Source organism: Prinia subflava, chromosome 1 (assembly GCF_021018805.1).
Source record: "Prinia subflava isolate CZ2003 ecotype Zambia chromosome 1, Cam_Psub_1.2, whole genome shotgun sequence".
Lineage (NCBI taxonomy): Eukaryota > Metazoa > Chordata > Aves > Passeriformes > Cisticolidae > Prinia > Prinia subflava.
Genome location: NC_086247.1, coordinates 23,097,555 through 23,124,256, shown reverse-complemented (window position 1 = coordinate 23,124,256; position 26,702 = coordinate 23,097,555). Strand labels below are relative to the sequence as shown.

The following is a 26,702-nucleotide window of genomic DNA, read 5'->3' as shown; positions in this document are numbered from 1 at the left end:
TATTTTTATTGTTACAATTGAAGTGCATATGAAAAAACGCCTATGAATCTGAAGGAAGAAAGATGGTAAATATGTCTCTTTCAGTACTGCAAGAGTGCATCCACTTCTGATGAGGTTACTGCAATATTCCAAGAGAACTGGAAAAACTGGTTAATACTTAAAATGCATCTGTTCACAGGCTTGTAGAATCACTAGGAAAAGTGAAAAGCTATATAAGCAGTGCCAAGGAGTAGTTCAGCATGTACAAATGCCAGACAACTTGCCCAGCTGGGGGGACTGGCAGAGGAGTTGAACAAGGTCCAGAAGCAAAAATCTGTGTTTTCTGTAACTCTCTTTTGTATTTAATACCACGCTATTGCCATAAACATCCACATGGCTCTGCTGTGCTCTGGTAAAGCTGATACTAGCACTGCCAAGTTTTTGCTGAAGAGAGGTCTGTCCCATTTCTCAAGAAGTTTCACAGGACAAGGCAAGAATGGCCACACAGGTGGAAAGAAGCAAATTAGAGAATGTTTTTTATGATTGGCATCCCTCTTTCCATGATCTTTTGCCATGAGTGTACCTGTAACATTAAAATAAAACCATCATTGCTGACAAGTAGTACAGGCAAAGTTAATGCTGCAATACCAACACAGGACTACAGACTTTGAAAAATAGATGTTTTGTCACGGCTTCCTGGAGACTAGCTAGTCTGTGACAGGCTAATGAGTGTGTGAAACCATACTCACCCCCTTTTTGCATGGGCTGTGAGACTTCAGTCTTGCTTGTATTTCATTCAAGCCTTTTCCAGCTCAGTGTAAGGTAGTTCACAGTCTCTGCAAATATATGGGGAAAGCTTTTTTCCTCTCAGAGACCAAATGGCAATTATATGCTTTTGAGAGCTCATGGAGATGTTTTGCCTTCCCTTGAAGCATGAAAGAGCAACTATAGCTGGCAATGGGAATGCAGAAAGGGCTTACATGCTTTAAGATGGTATTGAAGTTTCTCAGCCTGAACCCTCACTTCTTGCTCATCAGATTAATACCAATCCACAAATTGGTGTTAGGAAGGAGTTTCCACCTCTCATTTTGAGAGAGGTTCTGTGGGGGTGAGGGGTTGCCTCAAATTTCTCATGCTGGAGTTCTTTTGCCATATCTCTTGGGTTTGTAGATACTGGGAATGTCTGCCTACCCTATTCTTTGCTTGGAGCTTTGACTGATAAGCTACCTGAAGACTGAAATTTCTTAGTTTAATCAGTCTTTGACCCTAAAGAGTAGAAACATTTGTGACATCCTCTAGCTTATGTACTAGCAGAAGTAATACTTGTTGATTTAACAAATCATTTTGGATCAAAATTTCAGTCAGATATATTTCAGGGGTTTCTGAAATAGATAGTTGTTCCATTCCCATGTGAAGTTAGAGTCCCTGAAGAAATGTATTTCAAATTATATTGTTGTTGAGTGTGTATAGCAGAGAGTTACATAGGGATAGGCTGTCTCCATCACCATGGAGAGGGGGCTTCACTTGCAGGTGTTCCCTGTGGACTAGAAGGAGGCTAAGCCATCATCTGCCACTTTCTGAAGGTCTAGGGAGGCAATAAGGACATCTCTCTCACCACTGGAATTACCCTGGCTCTGCACTGGACTTCTCTTTTGGTCTCTTCTTCTGCTCCTTGAGTGTCTTCCAGGCTACAAATTGTACTCCCTCGTTTTCTTGCCACAGATTAACCTTCCATGACCTGACTGGAAGGATGAATTTCTTACCAACTGTTTTGTCTTGTGTCCATTAAAGGATCTCAAAACCTTCCAGTGCACATATAGAATGAAGACTTACAGGAATCGACCCCAACAATTTGTTTCCTAAAGGAAAGACTGTCTGCTCTGTAATCATACATGCTGTGGACCGATTTCTTCTTTCTTGAGATCACCCTATGTTTATAGCTGTACTTCTCTCTTTGGTGTACCCAAAGAGAGGGGTGCCCAACTAGATAACTCCTGCATTACTCCAGGAACAGCTCAAACTGTTGGAAGAGTGGAATGTTCACTGGTGTTAGGGATGTTCTTCTACAAATATGCAGCTCTCAGCAACATGTTCAAGCTCATTGCTATTACTTCCATGAAACGTCACCAGGGGACAGTGAGGAGGGTTAAATAATAGTTTGATACTTGGCATGGGAGTTTAATTTTAAACTCAGACTTGGGTACTAGTGTTTAAAAAGATCTAGCTGAAGGAATGATATAATGGTTTTCATTGTGACACTGGCAGACCATTTGTAAAACACGAATGATGATAATTCAACCTTTGTAATGCAACAGGGATTCTTACATGAAATGTAGTTTATATGCACAAAGTATTTTTACTACTAATAAAAGATACAGGTTTGTCAAACAGGAGCAGACTATTGGATGTCAGGATTTTTTTTTTTTTTTTTTTTTCTTCTCTCAGGGAATATTCTCCCATTTGTTGCCTAAGAGATGGGAAGGATGGATACAATGGATACTTAAGAGAGACAAAATAAGTGGCCAAGATGGAGGCAGGAGTGCAGCTGTTTGCAGTCTCTTAGGTCTTGGGGTTTTTTTCTCTTGGGAAATGCAGAGCTAGGCTGATATTTTGGCTAGAGGGTGAGGGCCTGGGCTCGCCTCTCTGTGTCTCTCTCACTCTGTCCTGTCTCTCTCTCTCTCTCGGGATCAAAGGTGAGACACTCATGGTTTTGGTGCTGGGCTGCTGCTGCGAGGAAAATTCAATGCCATGGCAGAGTTCAGCCCTTTACTGCTTCTCCTACCGTGGGTGAGCCTTTGCTAGTGAGAGCGGCCCATGGACTGGGGCCTGTTCAGTACTCATTCTCACCGGGAAGGACCCTCACAATCTACTCAGGTGACTGAGGGAAAAATGCAGGGCCCACCGCTGGGGGAGCCCCTCCAGCTGCATGTGGGAGCCCCGATGCTGTTCTCTGCCACTGCTTCAGGCTCCTCTTGCTACATGTTAACCTGATACCCAGTGGGCTTCACAGTTTTTGGTACACTTTGTTTGCCATCCCGGATATGCCTGCCTCTGCTGTTCAGCTAGCTGCTTCCAAGGTTCGTGTTGCAGCCTATTTCACCATTTGGAGAGGCACTGGGACAGGCTGCTCGTGGGGAGTGTGTGAAGGACGCCTCTTTCCATCACTGCCACCATTGTCCTCCTGACTGAGGTGGCCGAACCCGCGCCACAGCGCCCCCTGCAGCCATGGAGGAACCATAGCGCCCGCCCTGCCCGGCCGGGAGCCAGCAGCGCCCCTGCCGGCTGTGAGCGGAACTGCACCCAAGGGGAAAGTGCCTGCGGCTGAGAGAGGAGCCGTATTGGGGTTTCTGGTTATTTTTGTTGTTGCTGCTGCTGTTGTTGTTCGTTTGCCTTGTTTTATATATACATATATATACACATAAATATATAGATACACAGATATATGGTGGTGCATTTTTTACTTCTGTTGTTTACTGGTTCATAAATGGCTTGTTCTGTTCTCCCTCCATTTTAAGATTAGAAATGGTTGTGCCCCAAAGTTGTCCCTGCCTCTATGGATTGTCAGTCGCCCTAAATCCCTTCCCCTTTTCTAGAGCCCTCCATGCCCATCTTCCCTCCAGCCAATTTCCTGTATCCCCTCCCAGTCACCCCACTGTCAGTCAGTGTCTCTCCACTCCCCAAGTTCCTGAAGGTTTTGTTAAGTTCGGCTCCTCATTGGACCGCTAGTATGAGGTCCACCCCTAATGTTATGTTATTGGTTGTTGACTGTGAAGTCATTCCCCTTGTCCCTTCCCTTGCCATCCCTTGATTGTTTTTTTGTTTGTGACCACCTCTTGTTCCACACCCCCCCTTTAAAAGAAGCCGACACAGGCTGCTCCTGGTCTTTTCCATCCCTGTCCCGCTGGAGAATAAACTCTCTTGGCATCACATGGAGGACCCCTCTCGTCTCTTTTACTTGAACTCTTGACACAATTTCCAGCCATTGCTGGCCACAGCCCATTGCCCTGAGGTACCACTACCTAGACCCAGGCTTCAAGTGGTCTGGGAGCGGCCACTCTTGTCCGCAACTGACCTGATCCTGAGCTAGCCGGTAAGGGAACGGGACCTGGCAAGCAACACAGATATATATGCACATATTCTAGTAAATAACTGTTATTCCATTTCCCATATCTTTGCCTGAAAGCCCAGTAATTTTAGAATTATAATAATTAGGAGGGAAGGGGGTCATATTTTCTATTCCAAGGGAGTTTCTCACCTTCCTTGGCAGGCACCTGTCCTTTAATCCAGGACACAGACCATTCTTGTTTTCCTTCTGTGTTGATGGGGAATTGCTGATCTCCAGTGGCAGTAGGATGAATGATTATGTTTTCAATGTATTGCACAGGCGAAGTCTGAGTTAATGTGTGGCGTGAAAATAGAAGAATTGCCATGTCACAGACCTTGATTTTTGAAAAGTGATAATAACAAATTATGTTAAAAATACACTACAAACAATGGCAAGACTGAACATTTGCTAGTTGTTCTGTTATGGTTTGTCACAAAATGAACAGAGAGGCAGAATAATGGGAATAGGCAATGATAAATTCTTCCTCCACAGTGTGGGATCCAGGAGTGTTTCTCCTGCTGGGACAAGACTCAGATGTGCATCATTTCCAGACAATCCTGTCTAGTTCTGCAGAGGAAACCCAGGCTCAATGTCAAGAGGGAACCTCAAAATGTTCCAGAAGGGCCCCAGAGCAACCTCTCAGGGGACCAAAGCTGTGGAGGACACCTGCCACGTGATACAGGTCCTGCCAATACGACCAAAGAGAAGTTGCATTTGCCTTGCTTGGGTTTGGCAAAAATTGCATATTTCTTGACTGAAAATATCATTATCTCAAATATAAAAGTATTAATGTTTGGAACATTCCCAAGTGATCGTGCTTAATGACAAACCTTGGCAGTCTCTAGCAGACATAACATTTCAACAGTGACCCTTGGCTGCTAAGATAGTATAATGAAAGAAACAAAAGGTTTTGTATGATTTTTCTTGAATCTCATGAAAGGATTAGCTTTCTGTAAAGAAAAAGGTGTAAAAAGCAGCTCATTCAGCAATTTCTTACCTGGAACTTTATTTTTATTCCCACGCAAGTTGAAAACAAAACCCCACTGACTTATGAGGGAGCAGATGATGCACTAATTTCTCCAGGTCACAGGAATTCAGTGTCACCAGCATGAAGGAAATGGCAAGTTATTGCTTATGCAAACAGTCACATTTGGCCAAACAACAGAAACAAGCCTACAGATTGCTGCAATGTCAATGCAAATTATGGTAGTAATTAAACCCCATCTCCCATGATAAATCATTGTTGGAGACCCTTGTAAGAGTATCAGAAACAGGAAAGAATTTCACAGCCACTGAAAGAAATTCTGTTTCTGCCTGGGGAGAAAATGACATTCTTCACAGACAGAGGAGTGAAGCACAGTCTTGGCAAAGAATAACTAACAGATAAATATATTATGAAGTAATCAGGCAGTAATGCTTCAAAGGAATAAAAAAAAAAAAAAAAAGACATTCTTTCCTTTTTATTGGGATTAAATGCTTGTAATAATAGTGTTTTAATCTTGCCAATATGCTGTCAGTGTCAATTTTATTTAAAAGAAGGAAGAAAACAAAAGGCTATTATTACAAGGAATTCAAGCTGAAACAGCGAAACTTTATTGCTTATATGATTGCATTTAAAATTAAAGTCTGTGTGTCAAATGAAATCCTGGCACATACTCATACATTTCATAGATTTTGAGCTTGCCATATGTACCCCTGTGACATATGGCAAGCTCAATATCATATTAATATTATCATATTAATATCATCAAATAATAGAAACTTTGTATATCTATTAGAAAATAGCAATTTGGTAACAAATTTATATAGACTTGTTACAGATTGTCAGAAATAAGAATAATGGACATAGTAGAAATCCAAACCATATGTTCAATGAAAGAGTATGTCCTTCCAGCATTTTTTAAAGCTATAAATTATCTATCACACTACCAATAAAGTACTGTAGAGGTAAGGTCACTGACCCAAAAGCACTGACATTTATTTCAAGAACCAACCCCTGCAGCTTAGCACTTCATCCAAATTTTCAAATGTGGAGGGGATCTCTTTTTTCCTTTTCCTGTGATGTTTTCCCACAGGCTAGTCTGCTTGCTGATGTTTCCATGATAATGTTCTTCACATTCTGTCAGTTTCCATTTAGTAGCTCTACTACAGTAACAGGAAACTTTTAGATCATCTCCTCTGTGTATACATAGAGGCGCTGTGTATGCTCTGTGTCCTCATAAACATTTACTTGGCTGGACCAGTGGAAAATTTCCCTACTTTCAACTTGCTAAATGTTGATAGTTTGAGGGTAATGGTGCCACAGGTCTGGTGGTCATATGTGAGGAAGAGAGCTGTGAGGAATGGCTTTCTTTCAGCAGAATGAGGGGCAGAGTGGCCTGAGGGACTGGCTTTGCAGCCATGATCCAGGTCCATCAGGAGGCTGAACATCCATAAAAATGTTGCCTCAATACCACACAAGCAGGAATGAGCAAAATACCCAATGAGGAAAGACAAGCAGAGCAAAAGATAATGACAAAGGAAGGAAAAGGGGAGAAACAGAAAATGAGATTAAAAGAGACAACAGAAGTCTGAAAGTGATTTTTCATTGCAAGCAAAAGAGGCTGTGGTAACTTTGTTACCATTGCTTTTCATTTTTCCTTGTCTTGCTACTTCTCATTCTGACCAAATCCACCTGTGGAAGATTACAGATTGCATTCTCAGATGGGGTAAATCAGCGTAGCTCCATTCGGCCCAGATGGCAACACCGCCTCCCGTAGGTGTTATTACTATGCAGTATGCCTGTAGTGTGGTCAGCCAGCTCCAAAACACAGAAAATGAGAAATAGAAACTGCTGGTTTCTCCTTACCCTGACTTTAAAATGTCCTGCTTTCTAAATACTTGAGTTATTGTTGAGGTTACTGTTACAGTAACTCCAACTGCTTCCCATTTCAAATATTTCCGCATTGTACATTGCATTGGAACAACACTGTTTTTCAGTTGTTGTTCAGGCTGTGGGCTGAACAAGAAACATAAGTAGAGAAGCAGAAAGGGAAACACCCAGAATAGTATTGCTTTGAGATTCTGCAGTTAAAGAGACTTCTGCACCTCATGTAGTATCAGTCCCCTTTCCCTCTTCAGCTTTATTAGTTTACCAATAAACCAAATTACTTACACGATAAGAATTTCCTTGCATATGAAATTTGCACGAGAGCAGCCCACAAGACAACAAATTACCTTCTGTTCTTACATTTTTTATAAACTAGAATCAGCTATTTGTTCATGGAAACATGGATTTCAAATTCTCATGCATACTGATCCAGCACTGTAATTGAAAGCGCTTCAACTTCAAAAGCAGCTGTCAATTTGTATCTAAATGTGTATTCATTCCTGTTAGACACAGCAAAGCTGTCAACACCATCCAGTTAGTTATTTATTAACAATGTTATATATACCTATATAACATGGTAATAAGTGGGATTTTGCAGGAATGACTTGGTTTTTTTCCTCCTGACTATTATTGCACGTAATCTTCCAGTTTGCATTCCAGGTCAGGAATGCTCTAGGGGCATACTTGGGGAATGGTTCTCCAGCTCACTAACAGGATCATCACTCAAATGAAAAAGGCTCTGAAGAGATTTTGCCATTCCTTCATTTTTCCCTTTTGATTAATACAATGTATAGAAGGTTTGTTTGGGGCAACTATAACTCTGTCAGAGAGGCACCTCTTGAGAACCTTGGAAGCTGAACAAGTTCAACTTTGTTTCTTACTCCTCAAATCCAAATATTCACAAAGGAACTATTTGCACAGTTATGATACCCATCTGCACATTTTTCTTTCTTTAGGTGAGGGTGAAGAAACTTAAATGTGAGGACCTGAAGAGAAGGTCAGAGACAGGGACAGTGGAGAGGACTGAGATGAAAAAAGGCTCATCTACCCTGCACATTGAACCCCATCATGTAAACTTGGAATATGTTTGGTCCTATTGTGAGACTTTTTCACCTTGTCAAAATATAAATATTTTTACTGTATTATTTTAATCTTCCCTTCCCTTCCCTTCCCTTCCCTTCCCTTCCCTTCCCTTCCCTTCCCTTCCCTTCCCTTCCCTTCCCTTCCCTTCCCTTCCCTTCCCTTCCCTTCCCTTCCCTTCCCTTCCCTTCCCTTCCCTTCCCTTCCCTTCCCTTCCCTTCCCTTCCCTTCCCTTCCCTTCCCTTCCCTTCCCTTCCCTTCCCTTCCCTTCCCTTCCCTTCCCTTCCCTTCCCTTCCCTTCCCTTCCCTTCCCTTCCCTTCCCTTCCCTTCCCTTCCCTTCCCTTCCCTTCCCTTCCCTTCCCTTCCCTCTTATGTTGTGAATACAGATCCTCTGTAACTATTTTCCAATGTAAAGCATCTTCTATTGCTATTATGGCTGGGAATTTCCCTTCTGTTTCATAATAGAATTAAATTCAGGTGGCTTAGTATAATTTGATTTAGTTTGATTTGGGCTGGCATGGAAACATTAGGATCATCTCAGGATTTTGTAATTCAGATGACACAGATCAGCAGATATGCCTAAAGCCTTTCAACAAATTTTGAGGGAACTGCAAATTTGGCAGTTTTGACACAAACAAGCCAGTATGTCTGCATTTTTCTTGACCAGCAGTCTCACAGTTGGTGGTGGGGAGTGCTTACAGCTCAGCACCTCTGTAGTAAGGCCACAAGAAGACAGACACTCAAATCCTGGTGCTTGCCCAGAGATTTGTTGATGATAAGTTACAGGCAAACAGCTCATACATCCTAACACATAGAAAATTTTATATAAATAAAATAGACCCATATACAGTGAAAATGTTGATGAATAATTTTTGACAATTGCAGCTCTCTCATGGTTGTTTTAGATTTCAGCAGGCTTGCCAAAAATTCAGTCTTCACAAGAAATCATGGGAACATTTTCCTTGGTTTTGATCTGTGTGAGTTTCAGCCCAGTAAACTTATGAATACTACAAAAATCACAGAATGAAACTTATTCAGAGCTCTTGAGCTCCATTTATTTTCCAAACTGAAACTGACCCAAGCTGGAAATGTTGTAAATATTTCAGTGTAGAGCTAGAAAATAACCTAGGTTCTTCTCAAAGCCTCCAGAGACTAGGAGAACATTTTGATCATTGTGACTAATTTTTTGTGTGTGTTAACAAAAGTTGTAGTCTAAGGGACAAAAATAATGTTAGCGTTTCATGAAACAAGTTCTCTAACTCCATAAAGTCACTGAGTTTCTCAGTAATGGTCTTCTGAACTGTTTTGGCAATCTAGGAATGGAACAATTAATAATTTCTTAAGCAAAACTCCTACAGTAAACATCTTGTGTGTGATGAGGAACACTTGAGTAATTACTTTTCACTGTCTCAGATACATTCCACTAAATTTTTAAAAATTTTTAAAATTACAGGATTTCTGTAGTTTTTATCAAGAATTATCTTGAAGATGAGAAGACACAATGATCCTGACTACTCAGAAAAGTATTCTTTAAATTATTACTATTGGGTATTGCAGCAGAGTATCTTTTAAAAAAAAATTAATAGCAAATCAGTTTGCCTGTAATACAATCTAAGAGACCTATGAATTGTGCAAAAAAAAGAAAATGTGTGTGTGTGTGTTTGTGTGCGTTATCAAAATCCTAAAGCAGATCACTGAAGTACCTGAATGGTTTCAATGGAATATTTCACTGATGAAAACACCCCATGAATTCTTTCTTATTAGACTTCGGAACGCTCACTTGGACATGACCTTTACTATGTAGAGTGAAAACTGAATAAAAGATTGGAAACAAATGTTAGTGGTAAACAGCAATATACTGAGCTGGAAAAAGTCTGCAGGGATTATAACTAATCCTTATTTTATTTAATTTCTTTATTTACATGATAAGACAATTTATATGTGTGTGTGTGTGTGTGTGTGTGTGTGTGTGTGTAAAAGGAGATTGGTAATGCATTACCAGCTCTTCTGTTCCTCTTTCTCAGGAATCAGTTGTGTTTTGCCTGCCTGCATGGTGCTGATTTCTAACTACAATCTGCAAAGTGCATATAAAATAAATGGGACCTGGGAACTGTGAAACTTTATTTCCTTTCTGGTTCTTGTTTTTCTGGCCCCAGTGATTACTTAGTCTTCTTCAAATATACACTTCTCCAATGGGACTTGCAGGGTTAGAAATATGTGCAGGAAATAGCACAATTAGATTCAACTTAGGAAACAACACAAACATATATCTCAGGAGAAAAACATCCTAACTGCATAATCATCAGGAGGGAAATATTTGGAAGCATTTGCATTTATAAAGATTTAGGGAAGATAGTAGATAAATCAGATGAGACTTAGATCTTGTTAAAGCAAAGGTGCAGTTGGGTTTTTAAACCATGTAGATGGAGGCATTTTATCCATTCTCAGGGAGGTAGTTTTCCCTCTCAGGGTGCTGCAAGAGGCTTTCATATGGGGTTGGACACTTGGTGCAGTTCTGGGCTCCTTGGTTTGTGAGTAAAGTCTCAATCTCAGTGATAAGCCACAAACATAGTTGAGGATATAGAGAGAAACTGTAAAGGCTCTGAGAAGTTTGTTCATGTGTTTTAGCAAAGCAAAGACTGCATATGATGGAGGGGGGTAGAGTCAGAGAAGAACATGTGAAGACACTTCAAGCGCTTGTAGGGCTTACTACAAAGTCAGTCCCTTTTTTAACTTGCCAGCCAGTCTTGGGATGGTTCTCTTCCCTCTCATACTTGTCCTGACCTCCAGTGCTTTGTTTCCTCACGGAGAAAGTGATTGCAGAAATATTCAGGGTAAAGGAGTGGAATAGAGATGGGGACTTCTTATGCCATTGCGCCAGTTTATGCCTGACTTACACTGGAATAGGATTTCTCCTCATTGATCAATCTGGCTAGTGTTGGCCAGGAACTATGAATAAAGGGTGGGAAATTCTTCACTTTCCAGGAGAATAGTAACAAGTACAGATATACCAACACCACCCCAGAAAACATCCATGTCTTTTTATTATTCCTGCCAAAATTGTTACAAAGCTAGTGCTCTACCTCATGCAGCTGAGTTGGAAATAGCAGCAAATGTTACTCGAGTGCTATCTAGAATCAGATAAAGCCACAGGATGAGCAGTGGCTGGGGCCACTTCTGCAAATCATTGGCAAAAATATCCTAGCAATGATGTCTCCTGAAATGATACCTGAAATGATATTAATATCATTGTGCATTTCCAGAACAGACTAGAAATGACAAGGACCACAAGAAAAGTAGATGCTGTAAAAACACATTGAAGTTCATGTGTGAAGATCTGTCCATTGAGAAATCCTGGTGATTAAGAGAAAAATACAGGAGAAGAGCCAAACACTCATTTGAAAGAGCTGTAATTTCAGGTATTTTATTAATTTTCATGGTACTAATCTGAGAAATGCTGTAATATAGAAAGTTGCTAATGATATATCACAGAATCACAGAATGTGCTGAATTAGAAAGGAGTCACAAGGATAATTGAGTCCAGCTCCAGGCCCTGCACACCACCATCCCCAAGAATCACACCATGTGCCTGAGAGCATTGTCCAAATGTGTCCTGAATTCTCTTGGGCTTGGTGCTGTGACCACTTCTCTATGTGTTTTATGTTCTGGTCAAACCCAGAGCTAGACAGCACTCAAAATTTCCTAGCACCTAATTCTCTTTCTGCACTTCATGTTTTAACTGTCGTGATCTATCAGAAAAGGAGTCGCCACATGGATATTTGGGCTGGACTGAGCCTCTCTAACATCCTTGGGCAGGCCAGAAGTCATTTTGCAGGTCTCATGCTGAGGCTCTGATCTGACATGAAGAGAAGTTCCAGGAGCTGCTCTGCAGAGTCAGAGCCTGTTCTCTTGTAACCCAGAGGTCCATGAGACAACAAGTTGGGAGCTTGGCATTTTGCTATCTAGATTGGTGTGTATTATGCTATTCAAACCAGAATACCACCAAGGGGGTCCAGTCAAGGTGGGTTAAGAGTTGTATGAACATATAAAACAGACAGGCAAATGTTAGGCAAAAAGAATTATCATTGTTTCCATTTTGGGGAAAACTAGGAACCAAAATCTCATTTTCAAGGAAGATGAGGGGGTTTTACATATGGTCTGCATAGTTTTTTTAGACTCTAAAATTCCAGCTAAAGAGATGGTTTAGATTTCAGGTTTAACTTCATCTGAAGGCAGCTGAAGATGTAGGAAAATAGGCTGGAAAACAGGCCTGTAGCAGTCTGCCTGAGTTACACAGGAACTCTGAATGTATATGTATGCATATGTATCAATAGGCATTTGAACTAGGGTGTGTTTGTTGTGTTGTCTGTGTACAGCACAGCATGCTTCCATGGAGGAACTTTAGCCTGCACATTTAAAACATTTGCAGTGTCTCTTTACAATGTCGGCAAAAATGTACTGCTTAAAATAAAGCATTTCAGTTACAAGAAATTACACTAGCAGTTAAATGGCACTATTTTCTTCTACTGACTCTGAGAATATAAATTCCTTCAACAGTCAGAGCAAATATGAGTTTGAAGGTGTTTAAACAAATGTACACTTCAGTTGAAAGAGGTTTGCAATAACTAGGCTCAATAAAAAATTCTAATTGTAGGCCTCAGGTTAAGTCCTCAAACACATTTTTTGGTCCCCATGTGTCTTGTTTCCAAGATGGCAGCACCTGGAAAAACATGCAGTTTGATTTTTGTGAGAGATGTGATCTCTGATAGTCAGGACTGCACTGCACCAGCTTGTTTCAGAAGTGGTGGCAATGTTGCTGCAGTTTAAGTGGATGTCTTTTATAATAGGGAATAAGAATGTGTTAGGCTAAGAAAAACATGGGTCATAAGCAGTTTCCATGCAACAAAGTTAAGAATTCAACAGTGTCTTTCAATAGCCGAGCCAAAATTTATGAATATCATGACAGCAAAATGCTGTTGCTTTCTCTAAGGTTGTTTTTGTTTAAATGTCCCTGAAATTGCATATTTTGATTACTTTGGGGGGGAAATGGGAAAAATGGACAGGGCTTTTTAGTACCTTCCCAAATTTGCTGTAATTCTTGCAGAAAAAAAAATGCAATCTTTAAAGTAAATTGAAGTTTTAACAAGATTTTACCAATTTCCTTATGAAGGTTGCCTTTTCCCTCACATAATTTCCTGTGGTGAAAATAATCTCAGTGGTCCATGAACTCTGCTTCCTCATCAGTTCAAGCTTACAGCAAAATCAAGTGCAAAATGCGAGCAGTTAATCCTTACATGTGTAATATTATTTGATCTGCTTTGTGGGGTTGGGTTTTTTTTGTTTTTCTGTTGAGAACCAGTTTGCATTGTTTCAGTTGTTGCTTCTAATGGCAGTAAATGTAAATGGGTTGAACCAAGTGCTTCCTCCTGAAGGGCAGGTGATGAGCACTGTCCCTGCTGGGGCACAACAGGAGCTGTAGGAGGTTCACAAGCCATTCCTGTAGTGGGGAGTCTGCAGCTGCCCCCCACAGTACATTAGTGCATTGCTCGTGTTATGTTTGTTTCCATACCCCCTTCTCAGCTGAACTAAACATGATAATTAAACTGCACAATTAATAAATTGTGAGTGTAGGATGACTGGGGGCAGTGCTTTGTCATCAGGAAAAAGAAGCATCAAAAGCACTGCGAAAAACAACAAGGAACAGGCAGGCCCCAGGCAAGCTTTCCCACAAAGCTCTGCCAATATGCCTCAGTCCTGATTTACAGCACTCCCGTGGCTCCCCTCTGAGCCATGTCTGCTCCAGAAACTGTCAGTGGTGTGAAACAGCTTTAGGAGTTTTTGCAGGTGGACTCCTCTCTGCTCAGGGCTGTGCTGGAGTCTGATGTGTCTCTGGACTGTAACATAAAAGGCAGAGTGGGGGAAAGCGAACACATTTTGCAGGAATTGATCCTGCTCTCTGCTTTGCCATAGACTTCCCAAGTGGGTCTGGACAAGGTTTGTCATCTCGCTGTCTAAATTCCTTCAGTGTAGCTTGGGGATGGTAAGAGCAGTATTACCTACCTGTTGCATAGCAGGGAGTGGGCTGGTTAATTACTGAGTGTTTATACAGTGGGGTCAGCAGAGAGAGTGCTATATGATAGCTAAATATTAGTATGAAATCACAGCAGATAACTGCACATATCCTCCCTTGCACAGCATGGTGATATTTTATCTTCTTGTTATTTTGAGTCACATTCTCCAAAAGCTGAAAATACTTAGTGTCTGTTTAAAAGAAATATTTCAAAGAACACATGCTGGTTTGAGTTGTTTCCCACTGTGCATAGCACCTGCACACAACCGACACTGGTGAGCCTTTTGCTTTAATAGAAAAAGTAAAATGAAGTGTTACTTCTCTTTAGGTTCTGTTAAAGGGAACACTATTAAAAATACTTGTTCCATAGCCAGCTTTCCCCCCTTTTTTTCCTACAGTTGTATCTGCTTTGGTGTACATCTGTGCCTGAATGTGTTTCTCTTGCCTTTATGCCCTGACAGACATCTCTCCCACCAGAGGCAGGTTTATGAGACATGTGCCAATTCATTTTCGGAGGGAGAGGAAGGTTTTTATGAAAGATGAGGCCAGTTTTGCTTGTCACCACATAGTGACTTCCTGCAGGCTGGATGAGGCTGGAGTGGGTGAGTCTGGGTTGATGGGTCCTCAGCTGAATGCACAGGTCTAGAGGTGATAAACGCCTTTTATCGCACAGGTCCCCACACTGTTCAGGTGGAAGGTGGAGCAGCAGCAGCTGCAGCAGCAGCATTTTTGGTAGTGCCCCGTAGCAGGATGTCATCCATCCCAGGGTGGCAGGACAGTTTTCTCTCCTAAAGTAGGTCAGTGTGTGTTGTTCAAGGTGCAGGAGAGTGTGAAGGCAGGAGTGGCACCTCTCACTGGGGCTTGGCTTCTGGGGCTCAGAGCTGTCAGCTGTAGCATTGCGTAGCACAGACCATCCTGCTCCAGGGGTAGGATCAGTTGAGGAATTTTTCTTCAAGAGGAAGGTCAAGAGACACTGCTCTTTACTAGTGACCAGGAAAGTAGCTCACAGACCCAAGCCAAATGCACACAGCAACTCTTATATGTTTAGAGCCTTGGGGGATAATATTACTTATAAAACAGAGGGGACAAAACCAAGCTGTTTTCTGTCCCAGCCACGGAGGGCACCAGGTGGACCAGCAGCTTGGAGAGGTACAGTGAAGGGGAGGTTAGTGCTACATGCAGTTTTTAGAAAGGACTTGGTATCGCTGCCTGTGAACAAGCGGACAGGCCACTGTGCCCTACAGTTGATACAAAGTCAAGGAATGATTATGTCAAACAGATGGAGACATACTGGAGACACCATGTGGAAATGGTGTCCACGGAGGCTGGTTTCCCACTGATTCCCTTCCCTGCCTGACACAAATTCTGTTGAAAAAATACGACACACGGTTAGAGAGTGAGTCTTCTCGGGATGATCATTCTTCTCTGTGGTGCTGTGGAATTAAAGTTCATGGTAGGTTTGTTGGGTTTGTGCAGGTTGATTGTACAATGGTATGTTCCTTGTACCCCATTTTCCTCTGTTGGTATTATCCTGGAATTCCCCAAGTCATATAACTCTTCGGTTATTTGTCAATCTTTTCTCGTGGTCTGTGTAAATCCCTCCCTTTTGTCCCTGATTGGTTTCTCTTTGTCACCCCATGTTCGTACCACCTCTTTGGTTGAAGCCCATTGGTGATAAGCTCCTTACCACACCCCATTTCACTGTTGTATAAAATGGCAGGTCACAAGAGCCTAGGGGGTGCAGTCTGAGGATCTGGCAAGTGGTAAGGAGGTTCCCTGTGACCCCCCAAATAAATCTGTTGTTTTACTGGACTGGCTCCTCCCTTCTCCTTCTCCTTCTCCGTCGTTGTCAGCATTCTCCACAGCCTCACACAGCCTCTCAGGACAAGAACTCACAGGGATCAGCAGGCTTGTGTGACTTGCCTGGCTGTACCTTTTAGCCTTCTGCGGTGTCTGAGCCAGCTGGGCAGGCAGAGAGACTGAGTTCTCTTAAAGGCACTGTGACACTTAGCCAATGGGGGAAACACTTGGTGGGATCCAGCCATGTGGGGCTGTGCCATGATGCTGAGAACAGCCCTAGTTTCCTCTTGGTGCTGGAGATTTGGCACCTGCAGGAAGGTCCAGGAAGGGTCTTTTGGGTGCTTCAGCAGGTACAGACATGATCTAGCATCCTGGTTCCTCTCAAGGTGGAACTGATGTGCGCCTCTTGGGGGCAGACATCTTACTAACATGTCCATGAGAAGTGCCACCAAACAGTGCTCTGTGTCTCAAAAAAAGGCATTTCCCACAGGCAGTCAGCTAACGAAGGCTCCCAGAGTACCTCAGCTCCTGGGTGGTTTGCCTTCTCCCACTCATAAAGAGATGATTTATTCTCTAAGTCTGCATACGTGCCAGCCCTCATTCAGACTTGGACTTTACCTCTCCAACAGCTCAGTCACTTGGGCAACAGTCACTGAATATGTAAAGCCTTTTGAAAATTAGCAGTGTCCTGTGTGAACTATTTCTGTGTAGAAAGAAAGGGCACAAGATCCCTCCTGGACCCATGGTGTCATCTCAGGAGATAGGCCTGGGACCACTGGCCACTGCTATAAACAAGAAGTCTGTGGCTACTCCCTGAGCCCCAGGTTTTGAATGATAAAACATGATAGCCACATGAATTCATTCTGATTGCTGAATTCACTCAGAAAGGTGTGCAGAGAAGGACTGGGGGCAGGTACCTCAAGAGGTGTAGTACAGCCTTTCCACCAGAACCTTTCTAATGTGGAAGATGAACCTTGATTCCATCTTGCGCAGACTCCTTGTGGTGATTGCTGCAAGCACAACATTTTCTTGGAGTAGTCTCCAGAAGCAATGTCAAAGTGTAAGAGACAGATAAATTCAACTGTGTGGCGCTTACAGTTAATTTCCAAATATCTAATTTGGATGAATGGTTGATCTAGAAAATGGAAGTTTCTTCTTCTGGTGCCCGTGAAGCAAATCAGATGTAGTTCCGAAACATGGTTTTTAACCATTCAAAGGCTGCAGGAACAGGTGTGATAGCAAAATTTAAAGGCTTGTTGTATGCAGAAACCAAACTAAATTCTATTGTCTCATCTGACATTGTTTCTTTCTTCACTGGAATGTGAAATAACTTTATACCTTTTTTTATTAAAGGTATTTTAGTGAGGGATAAACTCACTCACATTATCTAAGGTGCAGCAAGGCAGAAATATTTATACAGATTGTTACAACTAGTAGCAAAATACTGGTATAAAATAATTTCTTGTTCATAATGCCCTCAACAGCAAAGACTTGGTTTTGTTTCCCAGACATTGTGGAAGGGTTCAGCCAAGTTGCCTGGGCTGACAGAGCAAGGAGGCTGGCAGAAGAAACCTTCTGTTGGTACTGCTGATGGTGTCTTCACCTCCTCTCTGCAAACCCAAGCATGGATTTGACCCAGACTGCAGCTTTGTGCCAGGACACATGCACCAGTTTAGGCCATGTGATCCCCTCAGATACTAGACAGTTTTCAAATCTGTCCCCATGGGTGACAATCTGGCCCACCAAAACCACTCTGCTGAGTGCCAAGAGAAAGTGTCTCATCCCAATCAGGGGTGGGATCCAGGATCTAGGAGTCACAAGAGCCAAAGTCTAGGAGTAAATAACAGAAAAATCACACACAGAGAAAACATCACCTACCAAAATTACTAGTTAGGAAATTTATCTTTTACATTTACAGTAGAGAATTTTACTCATCTGTGAGCAGATGTGTATTAATGGATGGATTTAAAATGACTAAGCTCAGACAGATCACAAATGCATTTTGGCAATGTGATCCACCAAGTCATACTTATGGCAGAACACACCAAATAACACCAATATTTCAAGAGAGCTTTAGAAAGAGATAAGATTTACTAGTTGAGAATAAGAAATAAGATTCGATATTTATATGTACAGGGACTTAAATACTTGGATGAGGTAGGAGTAACACTGTGAAAGGTTTTCAAAGTTCAAACAAAGAATCCTGAAGTCAGCTCTTAGCAAGATATGCTGAAGTGAGTTATGTACACTCATACAATTACAGTGATTTCTGTACATGTGCAAGAGTCAAGCTGCTGCATACTTTTTGTGCAGTTGTGGTCAGTTGTGGCTTTTGCTGGTAGCAAAATTTATGATTGTTCACAATACCTCATAGACACTGGTTTGAACAATTCTGTGGCTACCATGAAGTTATCTCCACTGAATGTAAGTAACAGTGAGGCTATCAGTCCCAACTAGGTTCAAGTCCATATGAATTACTTGGCTTCACTAGACTACCTGATCACTAGCTGAACAGGCAAAATCTTTGAGTTCCACTACAGGATGCAAGTAGTCTTATCTTTTTGGAGAGATGAGGCTAGAAACGGCTGGAGGGCCAAGTCAGGACAAAGTCCAGTGACAGACTTGTGGGACTAAGTTAAGATTAGAAGAATTTATACCAAAATAACAATGCAAGCAGCAATGAGATTAGATGGATTCATGGTTAGTATTAGTAGCATGTTAAAGAAATGAACTTATCCTTTAAGATAATTCCCATTAAAAAACAGAAGTATAAACCTCACAAGAAGAACAACATCGGGTGTTTTATATTTTGCTTTGAGTTTAACAAGCCTGAGCAAGTACTGCAAAATGCATTATTCAAAGCACTGTCTGAAATTTCTGCTGTCTTGTTATTATAAACACACACTTCTGTCTATGCTGCCAGGAGATATGGTATGGTAAAGACTGACTAGCAAGTGCTTTCATGGAAATAATGAATTTTGCTGTGTCTACAGCTACCCAGAAGAATTAGTGTATGTGTTAGGGCCTGGATACATTCCACCAAAATTTAGGCAACTAGCCTGAAGTGTCTCAGTTAAGAGTTCAGTTTCAATACTTGATATCAGTTCCCAATGAATAAAAGGCTTATTCTGAAAAGCAGTTTATCTTAAATCTGAATAGCTCTGAGCACCTGGTTCTTTCTCACATGTGTGAATGCAGAAGGTTTCTGAGTAATTGCCCAGGAGAAAGTTTTCCTGACTCATGATGGGCCCGGCCCTGCTGCTGCCCAGACCAGGGACTGGCTGGAACACACTTGTCTCCCTTCTGCATACTGGGGAGTGTCCCGTGGCCACAGATCAAACACCACCAGAGTTTCTAACTTTGGGAGCTTATCTCAATACCCAATATGTGACAGAATGGTGCTTCAGAGGTCCTTACTCCAAAAGTTACCTCCATCCAGGTGAGATCATCTTTGCACTCATTAACCCCAATATAGTTCTGGGTTTTGCTGGGTTTACTGCCCCAGTAAAACTGCCCATGAGCACATGGGGTACCAAGAGGTATTCATGGGCCTTAATTAGCAAATAATTTTGATAGTGGCATTGCAGATAGGGATTGCTAAGCACAGAAAATCTGCAAAAAAAATTAGAAGCATACTTCACCTAAGAAGTCACTCACTGCAAACTATTCTCTACTCTCTCTCTACACTTTACAGTGCAAAGCTGAGCATAGCCTAACACTGCAAGCAAGAGGTCCTCAAGTGGAGCAGAAGAGGAATTCCACCCCAAACAAATCCTCTCACAGTGATTTCTCAAAGATAAAAAGCCCTCAAACTAGGCAGAGTTTGAAGGAATGGGCTTTGGCTAGCTCTCACTATTGAATTTTGAAGGAAGGAAGGATCAAAATGAATGATGCCTGATAAATGTAGGTAGGCATTAACATCTGAAAGAACTAGGAAATGTGGGTACAGTGTGTGTGATTAGGAAGACGCAGAAATAAGCTGTTGTATTCTGCATGGGTGGTCAGGATACCATGTAAACACTATAAAATTGTTCGTTGAGGGAACTAAAATAAAAAGTACAACTTTATTACAGATGCCAAATATGGTTTTATGAGATATGGGTTATACTTGATTGATTGATTATTTTTCAAAATATAGTTACGATATTAACTATGGAAAGACAGATGTTTTACAGATGAATTTCAAAGACATTCAGTAGACAAATTTCTCAGATTATTAATGAATATTTTGAACACATTCAAAAGAATGTTCAAGAGAAAACTGGGTCAAAAGGATAAGTTTTTAAAAAAATCAATCTACTTGCTATTTTTGAGTACCTGCAATTTTTCAGATTTCATAAAAACAATTCTCTTCACATTTTCAACTTGTTCATGTTTCCTCTGAATATAATGTGGGCACATTTTTGATTGTAAATTGATAATTACATGAATTGATATTTACGCAGCTAACATTAACAGAAAAAGGAGTGATTAGGAGTGTGATAGTCAGGAGACACCCCAGCTCTGGCTTTTACTGTTGTGCTGAAATGAAACTCCACACATTTCACACATCCTGGTGCTCCCTTTGCCTGTGATGTGTGAACACTAATTAGTCACTGATTTCTATCTGTGATGAAATAATTCCCCTAGCAGGAAGTTGAGGTCCAAGCAAGAAGTTGTGTTGAGCAGTGCCCAGGTGAGATTGGCTTTGGACTGTGGTACAGGCTTTGGCACAGCTGTGAGAAATGATGCAGGTATGAATTACAAACCTCTGCTTCATTCTTAGCAGAGAAAATTTGATTTAAAAGAACATAGTGCTAATGCAGAAATAAGATGAAATTTTAGCACATGAATATTATTTTTCCTAATCTCAAGTAGATAATTTAACTTAATACTAAGTGGACATCTAAAGACATTTGTCACCATGAAAATGGAAAAATGAATCAGGACGGTGAAATTTGTTAACAGTCACTTTTCCTTGCCTTTACTTTGAACTTTGCCATGAATGATAGCCACTTTCCAAAGTACTGGCCAGTAAATTTCCTTCTTTAATTTAATATCTGGTATTCTAAAACTACAGGGTTTTAATGTGCAATTCTTCTTTAATGATTCCCCATCCAACTGACATCTTACAATGTTTGCTGATCAGCTTTTTTGTTTTTATTAAAAAGCTTCTCTCTGAAATCAAAAAGAAATCCATATGAAAGATTGCTCAGTCGTAAAACACAGTGAAAAGGAAAATAGAAAATAAAATTCTAACAACATTTGGAAAATATTAGGAAATAAAAAATTTGGAAATATAATGCTCCAGACCATGGGAAATAGGTCGATTTGGAACTGATAAAAACTAATGTAGCTCTGTTTAAATTAATCCAAATTTGTGACATATGATGATCTGGCCCAGAGGTAATATCTTCTAAATAATATTTTTTCTTATTTTTGACTTTGCTGATGAAGTCACTGTTCTGTGCCAAAGTATCAGCGTGTTTTGAAATGAATCCCTCATTTTAGGGGAGGATACATTCCTTGTTACATTAGCCCTCCAGATTCCTGAAAAGTATTGCACTTTGCATTTCAAATTGAAGGGTGGATTTGTATGCTAGGTTTCTGCTTGCCATTTTATTTTACAGGCTCTGCCAGTCCATTATCAGTGGCTGATCTGACAGAGAACCAAAATTATGAACAATATTTTTATAGGCAGGACGGACTCCGAAGTTCATCTAAACAACCACTTCCAGGGAGACACCCCTGGCTGGGAATATCCCTGCTGTCGGTGCTGGGCTCTTTCCCAGTCTCTGGGAGCCAGATCTGTCTGGGATGGGAGGAGGAAGCACAAACCATCTGGCAAGGCAGCTTTTTGAGCAGAAGAGACTACTTAATTGAAAAGAAGTAGGAATTTTATCTTTGACTTCTGAGGATGCACAAATTACTTGATTTACCACAGATTATTGGCTGGAAGAGGGCACCATTTAAGAGCATAGGTTCAGAATATTTTGCCAGTAACACTTAAAACATGGAGAAGGTGAAACGGGGACAAGTAAGATCAAGGTCAGTAGTACAAAATGCATGGTCAGTTACTCGGCTCCCGGAAAACTGGGAGCTCATGATAAGAATATAACACCATACAAAGACTGTGTAGTAGTTTCAGAATAATTACAATGCTCTGAAGTTATAACAGCATGAAATATGTAAAGGTGAGGCATTTGCAGGAGAGGCGTGAAATGCTGCCATACTGCACAGGTGTCTGGCAAGGGTTCACCTGGGAGGACAGACACTGTCCAAGCCATCTATCATAAGGGATGGCGAGTTAAGAGCAAAACAGGGGCAGGGTAAATCTGTAAGAGAGATACAAAAGAAGACTTAGAGAATGTTTTTAGTTCATTAAAATAAAAAGTAAAAAGCCTGAAAGGGGATGGAAAATTATTTACAAAGAGGCATAAAGAATAAAGGAGAGAAGCTTATTTGAGTCATAGTCTATAGTGATTTGAGAATGATTGCCTATAAATTGATTTTGAATGAACAGAGAAGGAATTTGTGAACATATATAGGCAGGCTGTTTGTAGCCATGAAGGTGGGAAGGCTCTGGAAGAGCCCCTCCACTGCTGTTGTGTGGGTGGCAGCTGTGCTGCTTGGGTGGATGTTGCTGCATTCATGGAGGGTCCAAGAACAAAATCAACTCAATGGCTCCACCACTCTCATGTTCCTGTTTCCTCAAAGTTAAAATATCCCTTAGCAGAAATAATACCATGTGTCCCTAAAAATTGAGATTTTAGCATACTTAGATTACACAGTACATTTCCAAAGGAAAGTTGCTGCTAGAGTACCTAGTTTAATTCATCCCTTGGGCAAGTACCTTGTTGCTGCTGGGCTGGACTCTGACTGTTGCAATCCAAAGGCTGGCAACTCAGAGATGGCACAAAACTGAGGACTAATTCTCCCTACCTCCAGCAAAAATCCCTAGAATCAAAACAAACAAACCAAAAAAACCACTGTCACATGAGATATGAGGTACCACTGGGACAAAAACCCCTCAACTCACATGGGCTCATCCCTGCAAGCTCTGCAGAAAAAGCATCAAGTGGGACAGATAGGCTCATGACACTTTGCTGATAGTGCCTTGAAATAGAGTAGAAGTCAATGATTTTTAAGGGATGCCAGCTCTGTTTCTCTTTGCTTTTGTGTTTTCCTGTAATGTCCACTGATCCTGCCCACTGAAGCCTAACTTACGAGCAATTTGTCCTTACTTCCATTGGAACTGCTATACTTTAATTTTTATCTGTGTAGTTTTACCATAATTTCTTGTATTTGCCATGTAAACAGAGGTGGCTGTCTCACATATGGATGAGAAAAACCTTTTGAGAAATAGAATATGTTTTCAGTCCTGTGTGGGTCTGCTGTAATAGCAGGAGAGAGGACATAAAATCCTTTACAAAGGTAAAATCCTTTGAACATGAAAAGGTCTAGGACATAAGTCTTCAGATAGGTGAAGATTTAATTAACCTTAATCTATGTTACAGTGATCAGCTCATGCCACTGTTTGTGAAGCATCATGTTTGAAATCCTCCTGACTGACCTTGTATGAAGTGATATCAGTGTAAATATGTAGTAAATACATTTATTTCAGTGGGTTTTCTTACTCCAGAGTGATACAGTAATACTTGGGATGACCTATAGAGATGTCTGTAGAGAAACTTATCATGGGAAAGTCCAATTCAACTGTTTGAATTGGACTTCAGTCCACCCCTTCCTTCAGTAATTTTGAGATGACCTGAATGACCCATCATTTTCAAAATGATAAGCAGGTTTTGATAAAACCAGTTGAGATGGTGCTGAATGTTTCAAATCTATCTACCCAAAACATTTTGCTCTTTTGTATTTTACCCACCTGATTTCTCCAGCCCCACTTTCCTTACTCACAGCCTTACTCATAGCTCTTACTCACAGCCACTATATCTCCCCTCACAAGTCAACTCTGATTTTGATCTTATTTACGCTGTACTTGTAACAGCTCAGCTCTTGACTCCATGGTGAGATACGGCCGTTCACACATTATGCAGCAGATCTACGGACCTGGTAAAGTCCCAGAGGTATCCTGATAGCTGAAGAAAGGAGAGGAATTTTAAAATGTGCTTTCTCAGACAACAAATCTTTTCAATTACCCAGCCACAGCCCCAGTGTGATCCAACAGGGCAACCATTCCCTCTCCTCAGTTTGAGAAGAGGGATCTTCTGCAACACTCAGACATTTTTTTTCTTTTTGTTTTTCAGTTGTAACATCCCACTTTATCTGTCAAGAGCCAACGTGTCAGTGATATGTTGACATTTCTAGAAAATTGTAGGCAGAGAAAATTCTCTTTTGGCTGAGACACAACTCAAGAATCCTGGTTCTCCCACAGAAATAGAACAAGAATTCAAGATTGGGTGCAATTGTAAGAGCGAGGCTGTGGATTTGGATTGCACTTCCTTGGCTACACACTCCGCTGCAGACTTTCAGAGCCCTGAAGAGACTGAAGTTTTACTGAACTGGAAAACTACACTAACTTAACAGCTGGGACAAGGACAACATATCCAGGCTTGCTTAGAGGATTTGGTTTGCCTGGAGGGAATGAGTTTTTTATTTTAACTTGGAGACACACCAAGGGACACCAGCTCTCACCTACTGCCCTAGTCACTATCACTGCTGCATATATACAGTAGAAGAGTGACTTCCAAAGCCTGATGGCATGCACTGAGTGGGTTTCTGACTCAGTCATACACACTGATACTTCTCATCTACATCATTCTAGGATGCTGACTGCGCTCCGAGGAACCTGAGCCTGCTTCCTTCAGTAAACTCACAATTGAACCAAAGTGCATAAGACTTGAAGGGGCCTATGGAAAAAGTGACAACATGGCCCTTCCAGATAGTAAAGCTCATTTCTTCCTCCTTTTTAATTAGACTCAGGGTTTTTTTGTTTGTTTGGTTGGTTTTTTTTGGGTTTGTTTTGTTTTGTGGGTTTTTTTTGTTTGTTTGGTTTTTGTTTGTTTTTTTGTTTGTTTGTTTTTTGTTTGGTGTTTTTTTTGGTTGGTGGGTTTTTGTTTTTTTTTTGGTTGGTTGGTTGGTTGGTTGGGGTTTTTTTTTCCTTTTTTTTTCTTTTTTTTTTTTTCTCTTTTTTTAATCCTATATTGTGTGGTTTTGGAGAACTGTTCTAAATAAGACAAGGCAATATTGCATGAAGACAGACCAAGGTTTGTTTTGTATTCTCAACAAGTTTGCTTTTCTAACGAATATCGTGGCTGAAATGTCTGTTTTTCTCCCACAGTCATGTCTATCTTCAAGCCTTTGCTTCACCAATGCATACAGCTGCAACCAGTCCATTCCTCCACCTTTGTGCCTGTGGTCAGGGATGAACCTTGGGGGTGGTTGTGCTTCTCAGGCAGGATCTTGCTCTGGGCAGCAGCTTCCAACTACTTCTGTTGTCACTATGCGGAGGCACCTCATTGCTACTTGCATTTAACCCAAGCAAAAATTAATTTTCATGCCTGGGACTGATCCCTAAAGTTGAACCACATGTTTAACAGCTGCCATTAGTTGCTTTCAATGTAACAATGGAGTAGTTTTGGCAAGGTCTGGACAGGGAGCAACTATGCAACAGGGAAAGAAAGAGTGACCTCAAATGCCCTTGTACTGATTTACTTTAGTCTTATATTGATTAGTTTATGAGTTATGCATTTTTTAAAGAGTCTTGCACTGCTGGAAGCTCAGAGCATTGCATTTTTGACAGAAAAAACTCCTGCCTAGGAAAATTTATATTAGGTTCTTCAAGAATGTGTTAACCTGGACCTCTCAGTGACATGCACTTGGGACAGTAATGCTGGGCTCTTGAACAAGGATGGGGGCCTGGAGAGTTCCAGTTTGCAGCAGGAGAGGCATGCAGTTCTGGCAGCTGCCTGGCCATGCTTCCAGGATGTCTCTGGGTTGGGTGGGAAGCTCAGGGAGTAATGCAGTGTCGGTGTGTGCTTCCCAGGACAAAGAGCTGGCAAGGCTGTGCTGGGACTTTAGGGAACCAAGCAGTGCCTGGGCAAGGGCAGCACTGTGGGAAGACTCCCCCTCCTGCAGCTCCCCAAATGTCCATCCCAATGTGCCACGGGGATGATGGGCAGCTGAGCTGGTCATCGAAGGCAGAAGAGGACCAGGGGCATGAGCTGACTCCGCTGTGCAGAGGAGCAGGAGAGGGCCTTGGTCAGCAGGCAGTGCACAGGCTCATGCACCAGTTCCTGCTTCTTGACAAGTGATTCAAGTCTGTGGTCCCCCAGCAGCAGATTGTCTGCATGTTTGTAGTGCCCAGATAACGCAATGTAATTGAAGTAATCTTTGCTAACAGTTGGAGAGCTCTTGCAAGAAATCACCTCTTCTTCCCCTTGCCCTGGGTTATCCACAAGTCTGTCAGCAGCTCCTGCCACTCAGCTGCTCTGTGGTGACTTGCTGATGTGTGACCCTTGGGTGACTATGACAATCTCAGTGCTGTGACATTCTGCTTCAAGGAGCCGTGTGACACAGTGGGAGCAGCAAGCAAAAGGGAGTAGCAAGCCAGACCTTAAATACATGCATATGCATTAATTTATAAATTCAGGTTTGCATATATTATTTATATGCTATATTTATACAGTATATTTATATTTGCATATAAACATAGTATATTTACATATAAACACCCACACTCACTATGTATATAGATATGGATAAGGATATATGTGTATGTATGTGTGTAGATAGCTATATAGGTACACCTGAACATACACCAACTAGGTGTTCAGAGTATTTGGTCTCAGAGTTCTCA

At 41.4% G+C, this 26,702-nt stretch overlaps 1 long non-coding RNA gene across 1 annotated transcript in view; it reads left to right on the top strand.

Moving 5' to 3' along the window:
- LOC134547118 (uncharacterized) overlaps positions 1-26,457 on the top strand; it is a 202,162-nt gene extending 175,705 nt beyond the window's left edge. The window contains exon 3 of the long non-coding RNA XR_010079386.1: positions 24,151-26,457. This is a non-coding gene — a long non-coding RNA (uncharacterized LOC134547118). The remainder of the gene's footprint in view (positions 1-24,150) is intronic.
- Positions 26,458-26,702: the final 245 nt, after the last annotated feature.